The following is a 6,734-nucleotide window of genomic DNA, read 5'->3' as shown; positions in this document are numbered from 1 at the left end:
GAACAGACCAGAGAGCCCAGATATGAACCAAACCATATATGGCAATTAATATACAAGAAAGGAGCCATGGACATACAATGGGGAAATGACAGCCTCTTCAACAGCTGGTGTTGGCAAAACTGGACAGCTACATGCAAGAGAATGAAACTGAATCATTGTCTAACCCCATACACAAAAGTAAACTGAAAATGGATCAAAGACCTGAATGTAAGTCATGAAATTATAAAACTTTTAAAAGACAATGTAGGCAAAAATCTCCTGAATATAAACATGAGCAACTTTTGCCTGAACGCATCTCCTTGGGCAAGGGAAACAAAAGCAAAAGTGAACAAGTGGGACTACATCATGCTGAAAACCTTCTGTACAGCAAAGGACACCATCAACGGAACAAAAAGGCATCCTACAGTATGGGAGAATATATTTCTAAATAACATATCTGACAAGGGGTTAACATCCAAAATATATAAAGAACTCACACACCTCAACACCCACAAAGCAAATAACCCAATTAAAAAATGGGTGGAGGATCTGAACAGACACTTCTCCAAAGAAGAAATTCAGACGGCCAACAGGCACGTGAAAAGATGCTCTACATCTCTAATTATCAGGGAAATGCAAATTAAAACCACAATGAGATATCACCTCTCAGCCTTTTATTCCTGAAGGTGGGACTGCCCCTAGGCCTGTTGATCAGACAGTGACTGGGAAACCAGACTGGCCTGGCAATGCCAGTGCTCTGTCAACCTTCCCCTTCCTCTGGCAGTGCAGGGCTAGAGGCTCTGGGGTAGGGGTGGATTCACATTCCTGCTGCTTCTAGAGTGTGGTCCTTTGTGAGAGACCAGGCCTTCTTTGCAGAGCTTTCTCTGGGGTGCAGCAGACAGGCAGTAATCTCTTGTGAAAAGGATCTGAGGTTTATGGCAGGGAGCGTCTTTCCCAAGGTCACAGCTGAAAAGAGTTGGAGCCAGGCACCCTAGGACCCTTCTCCCCAAACTGGACTTACCCCTCTGGAACCCTTAACCTTAACCCTTACTCAGGTTGTTCTTCCCTGAGCAGCTTTAGCTCCCTTATAAGTTTCTGGGATGCTTTTTTCCCTGAATCTCAAGCCCTGGTCAGATGATGTCTCAGTGATTCCACAGGGCCTCATCTTCCATGGGCAGCCCAGGTACAGCCAAGTCTCATACTTTCTGTCTGGCCTCTCTGCCTCTGTAATATCCATCGGAACCTTGGCAGGCTTGGCATGTTCTTCCACCATTTCTGTCAGTTGAAATCCAGCCCATATACTAGGCTGCCTCACCCCTGAAGCCTTCTGGATCTGTCCAGCCTGAAGGCCCTCAGTGTTGTGTGGTTTGGGGGCCCTTAGCTCTGAGGCTTGTATATACAGACCTCTCTCCAACTTCTCCCCACCCCATGTGACCTGCTAGAAAGGCAAGCTCTGGCCTATACACTAAATAAAAGTCTGTCCAAATGAGCATAATGTCTTCCTTTCTCTCTGTCCTACCTCAAGAGAACAAATGGGAATGAAATTCTTATACACTGTACACTATGATCTGAGCCTTTGCAGGGCCTTTTTTTAATGTGTTTATTGATATATTTGCTTCATTGTTTTCCCTCCCACATCCCATCTCCCTGCCTCTTTCTTGAGGTAACCTGAATTTTGTGACAATCGGTCCTTATTTTTTTTTAATGAAGAGTTTTCTCATAACTATGTATGCTGAGACCATATTCCATTCAATTTTGCTTCTTTGTAAGGAAAGGCAGAAAAGCTGCTGTATGGTTTTCTTTCATCTTATACACTGATTTTTATAATTGTTTTCATATAGGTCCTGCATAACTGTTAGTAAGTTTACTTATAGATATTTCACAGTGTGCAGTTATTTTGAATAGGATATTTCCCTTACAGTTTGAATGATTTACTGTAGTGCATAGGAAGGCAGATTATTATTATGTATTCTTTTGGTACCTGGCAAGCCAACTGCATTTTCTTACTGATTCTAATAATTTCTCAGTATTACTCTGGAGTCTTGACTATACTCTTAAGTCTTTGGGTGGATAATTGTGTATTTCCTAATAACAAAAGTAGTAGAAGTAACAAAAATTGTTGTTTGTAGAGATATGGTTGGGCTTGGTATGGAACTTCACAGGAATGGTATCTGTCTTCTGGGACTGGCTTTCTTAGTCAACAGCATAGTACCAAGATTCATTTGTGATATTGAGTGAAACTGGTGCATTTGCTTGCACTGCTGAACGATATGCCATGCTGTGAATGAATCTACTGTAATTTATCTATTCTTCTGTCAGTGGGCATTGAGTTATTTCCAGACGTTTGCTGTTCAGAACAGTGTAGCTTTGAATGTTTTTGTCCATGTCTCTTGCAACACATGCCAAAGTTTCTCTTGATTTTATGCCTAGAGTGGAGCTGCTGGGACTCAGTTCAACAAGATAAGGCCAGATTATTTTCACCAGTGGCTACATTGAGTTGTACTCTGACTAGCAAGGCATTGGAGATTCCGTGGCTCCACCTCTTCTCCAGCGCGTGGTACTGTCAGGCTAGCTAATTTTGGCCCTTCAAGTGACAGTAAAATAGTGTCTCATCTGTGGTCTTCATTTGTATTTCCCTCATCACCAATGAGCCTGAGCATCCCCCTTAGATGTTCATTGGACAAATGTGCTTCTTCTTTGGTAAAAATACCTGTTCATGTCTTTCATCTGTTTTTCTGTTGGATTACTTGTGTTTTGCCTGTGGATTTGCAAGAGTTCTTTATGTATCTTTGATGCTTACCCTTTGCAGATTGTAAGGCTTGTGGCTTGTGTGTGTGTGTGGGATGTCTCCTCCAATTTGTGGCTTGCCTTTCACTTTTTCTAAGGTGTCTTTACTTCTCTCTTCCCTCCCACACCTGTGCCAGGAACACCCATTGGCATTGCTAGTGTGTGTGTGTGTGTGTGTGTGTGTGTGTGTGTGTGTGTGTGTGTGTGGTCGAAGTCCCATGTCCCTCAACCCCATGTAGACCAACCACTGCTCCTGGGGCTTTTTGGTACTGTGCTCCTCTTCCCTCCCCGCCTCCCTCACAGATTTGGCTGAGGCCACTGGGTTTGGGGAGCCACTCTCAGGTTGGGGTGGACATGCCGGGGCAGAAAGGGCCTCACTGCGACGTGGCCCCCTGGCTCCCCCAGTTATTTATCACTTCCTGCTCCTCACCTGGGGGCCAGGCCCCTCTCTGCTCGGCTGGGCAGCCGTCCGCGGCAGCTCAGGAGCTCCCTGGGGGCGGGTGGCCGCGGGGGAGGTCCCTCCAAGCTGGCCCCTCCGGAGGTGGTGGCGGGGACCAGGCCTGTGGCAGGGCTGGGGTCGGAGGCGGAAGCTGCCTGAGCCGATAAGGGCCAAGGTCGGTCCTGCGGTGAGACAATGCACAATGCGGGATGCTGCCTCTTCCCTGGGCCTCTGCTGAGCGGCCCGCACCCACTGTCCTCACTCCTCCAACTCAGGGCTGGGCATCCTGGGCAAAGCCCCCAGGGAGCAGTGGGGGATGGGACTCCAGTCTGCTCTTTCAGTTCAAACCTCAGCTGGAAAATGGGGGTAGGAGGCTCCACTCACCTCTTAGAGCTGTGGGCAGAATGAACGCAGGCTGGTGAAATCCCTCTGAAGATTTGGGCCTTTTGTACAGGATGGGTATCCTCAGCTCCTCTCATTGGCCTTGCTGTACGCCTTGACTCTCCAGGCTTCATCACCATCATATAGTTGGGAAAGTGGGGGAGTCTCACTGAAAGTCACAGAGCCAATGAATACCAACAAGTGGGGAGGACAATGGAACTCTTTCCTCTGAACCCAGCCTGGGGACAGAGTTAGGTTTTGTGGAACCAGGTGCTTATACAATCTGAGGCTCTCTTTAAGAAAAAGATTACAAAATGCTGAAGCCTCTCCCAGGGCCTTGAAAGGAGCCTAAATAAGTGAACAGCTCAAGCCTAGCTTCTTGGCTTCCTGGCTCCACCCCGCAGGCCCCCGGAAGGGCTCACACCCCTCTGTAGAACGGGTGGGACACCTGGTTACAGGGTAGGATAGCCCAAGACATTCGGCAGGGAAACTGCTTGGAGGAGTCCTCATGCAGCTGGTCCCAAACACTTGCATCCCCAGGAAGCCATCCACAAACCCAGCGCAAGAGCAAGGGCAGCCAGGTATCTGGGGACTGCACCACAGCTGGACAGGGCCCGCCCCTCCAGTCCCATCCAGTCATGGTACAACTTGCCATTCAGGGCCTCTGATCCTGCGAGCTGGTGGCAGCCAAGGAGAATTCCTGGGAGAAAAGTAGGAGGGCCCCCTGTGGGGCTGCATAAGTGCATCTGACTTGGAGTCACACAGGCCTGGGAAGACTCCTTCACCTCAGTTTCCTCATCTATAAAATGAGAGTAATAATAGTACCTACTTGTCAGAACTGTTATAAGGCTTAAATGAGACCCTGCATGAAGAAGGATTGAGCTGCTGGCTATTAAAAAGAAATCTCCCTTCTGTGAAATCTCCAGGCCCAGGAGAGGCATTATTCTCTCCATTTTAGGATTAAGTTCACTTACCCAGGGGGTGGTCTCTCAATTGCAGAGATGAGACTGAAACCCCAGGAAGAATGTCCGTCGCCAATGCCCTGGTTCTAACCACCAGAGAATGCCGCACCCTTGGGCCTGTCTCCCCAGGGAATTAGTACCCCTGGGAGGTGTGCATGCCTGAGGCAGGGAGCCAAGGGGAGCATTTGGTTCAGGATACTGCTTGCTTTCCTGGATTTTATAATCTTTCTACTCTCATGGGCCCCTAAGGCTGGAATTTTTCCAACTCTGGCATCCTACAACCTGGACCAGGGGAAGCAAAAGACTGTTGATGGGGATGGAGCAGGGAAGTTGGGAATAGGCCAGGATCACCAGCCTGGGCAGCAGTCACACCCCAAAAGGCTTGAAGTCTCTTTTCAAACAAAGTGCTGCTTTGCCTCATGGTTTGCATAGGATTTCCACTGGGCCAGCACAGGCCTGAGTTTTCATATCAGAGCTGCTCCTTTCTAGCCAGCTGACCTTGCCCCGTCTCTCCTCCCCTGAGCCTCAGTTTTCTTATCTGTGAAATGGGGCTAAAAATATCTGCAGCTGTGAGCTTTACAAGACATTGTGTATCTACAGTGCCTAGTGAGTGCCACCAGTTGTTAAAAACAGTTGTGGCTGTCTGAGGATGGAATGGGTTGCATTGTGAGGATAGTAGCAAGCAGAAGTGGGGGGTCCTGCCAGGGCAGGAGTCTGGGCCTCCAGGTCTCTGTCTCAGAAAGGGCAGGGCTGGGAACCCCAGCTCCAGCAGTTTCACAGGGCAGGACAGGTCAGAGCGAGGCCAGGGGCCCTACAGGTACAGAGAAGAGCAGAGAGCAGAGGTTCTCACCCTGACTCAGGCAGGTGAGAGGGAAAGGAGGGAGGAAGTGGGGACTTCTGGGAGGAGACAGGAGTGGCAGCTGCTGGGTGATGCTGGCCACACAATCATCCTGAGGCCCCTTTCCATGGCCCCCTTTGTCTCTTTGCAGATTTTCAAGGTAGGCATTTTCCAAATAGGGAAACCAATGCTGTGCAGTGAGATCACTTGCCCAGGGTCACACGCTGCATGCTGTTGAATCTGTCTGGCTCTGCAGCCTGGACTCCAACAGTCACTGTCACTTCCTTATCTTATCGGCCTGACAAAGTTGTGAGTGAACTAGCCTGATCTCAGAGGCTCAGAGGGAGCCTGGGCCCTGCTGCTGTCTCCCTAGAGCCCCAAGCTCCAGTCTGGCAGCTGTCGAGGAGTCATCAGAAGGAGACTAGGGCTGAGGCTGGGGAGTCTTTGCTTGCGTGAGAGCAGAGACCCCTGGAGTGAGGGAGTGAGCACACTGGCCCAGGAGAGTGGGCTTCAGGCCAAGCTGTCCTGAGTCTCCATCTATGCACCCAAGAGCTGAGGAGCTGGAGGAGGCTCTGCTGGGCATCTGAGGGCATGGCTCAGAGTGGCTCCCAAACTGTCCAAAATGTGCCTGAAGTTCCCGATTTTGTATGAAAAATTCATACAGTTTTGCATCCTTCTTTTTAATATGTAGGCTTTTAAAAAAAAAGAGGAAAAGTTTCCCTCTCTGTCTCTACCTGAGTGGACACTCCAGGAATACATGCCATGGTGCATCCAGTGACTACGTATATCTGGTGCCTGTGCCATGGCCCTCCGTCTGGTTTGGGAGATGCAGGAACAGAGTTGAGGTTCTCCCAGTCTTGGGCTCTCCCTCCCTTAGCTCCATGCTCCTGCTTGTTGCCTTGGACCTTCTGTATCCTCTCACAGACGCAAGCCCAGTCCAGCCCAGCTGTCCCACCAGGGATTCCCAGGATGCTTCACCTTGCCCTTCACCTGCCGAGGGTCCTTGTCCAGAGGGGCATTTCAGCCTCTCTGCTGAGCGGCCTGGCCATTCAGGTCTCTGGACCAGCACACGACCTGCGGATTTCTGTGCCCATTAGGAGGAAACTGAGATGAGAGTACCTAGCTTCAGGGTGCACAGTGAGAAGGTCACTGAATGCCCAGGGGGTCTCTGAGTTGGTGCGGTGCCTAGGCCTGAGGAGAGAGCACTGGATCTGGGCCCTGGCGAGGGAGGCAGGAGGGAGGAGGGAAGGCCGAGGGGGTGCCGGGGCTGCTGCTTGGCAGGTCCCTGTGCCCAGGGTAGGGAAGTTTCTTATTTCTCCTGCCCTGACTTCCCCCTTTGATTTATTAT

Source organism: Manis javanica, chromosome 11, assembly GCF_040802235.1.
Source record: "Manis javanica isolate MJ-LG chromosome 11, MJ_LKY, whole genome shotgun sequence".
In the NCBI taxonomy this organism is placed as follows: domain Eukaryota; kingdom Metazoa; phylum Chordata; class Mammalia; order Pholidota; family Manidae; genus Manis; species Manis javanica.
Note: the sequence above shows the minus strand (reverse complement) of the source record.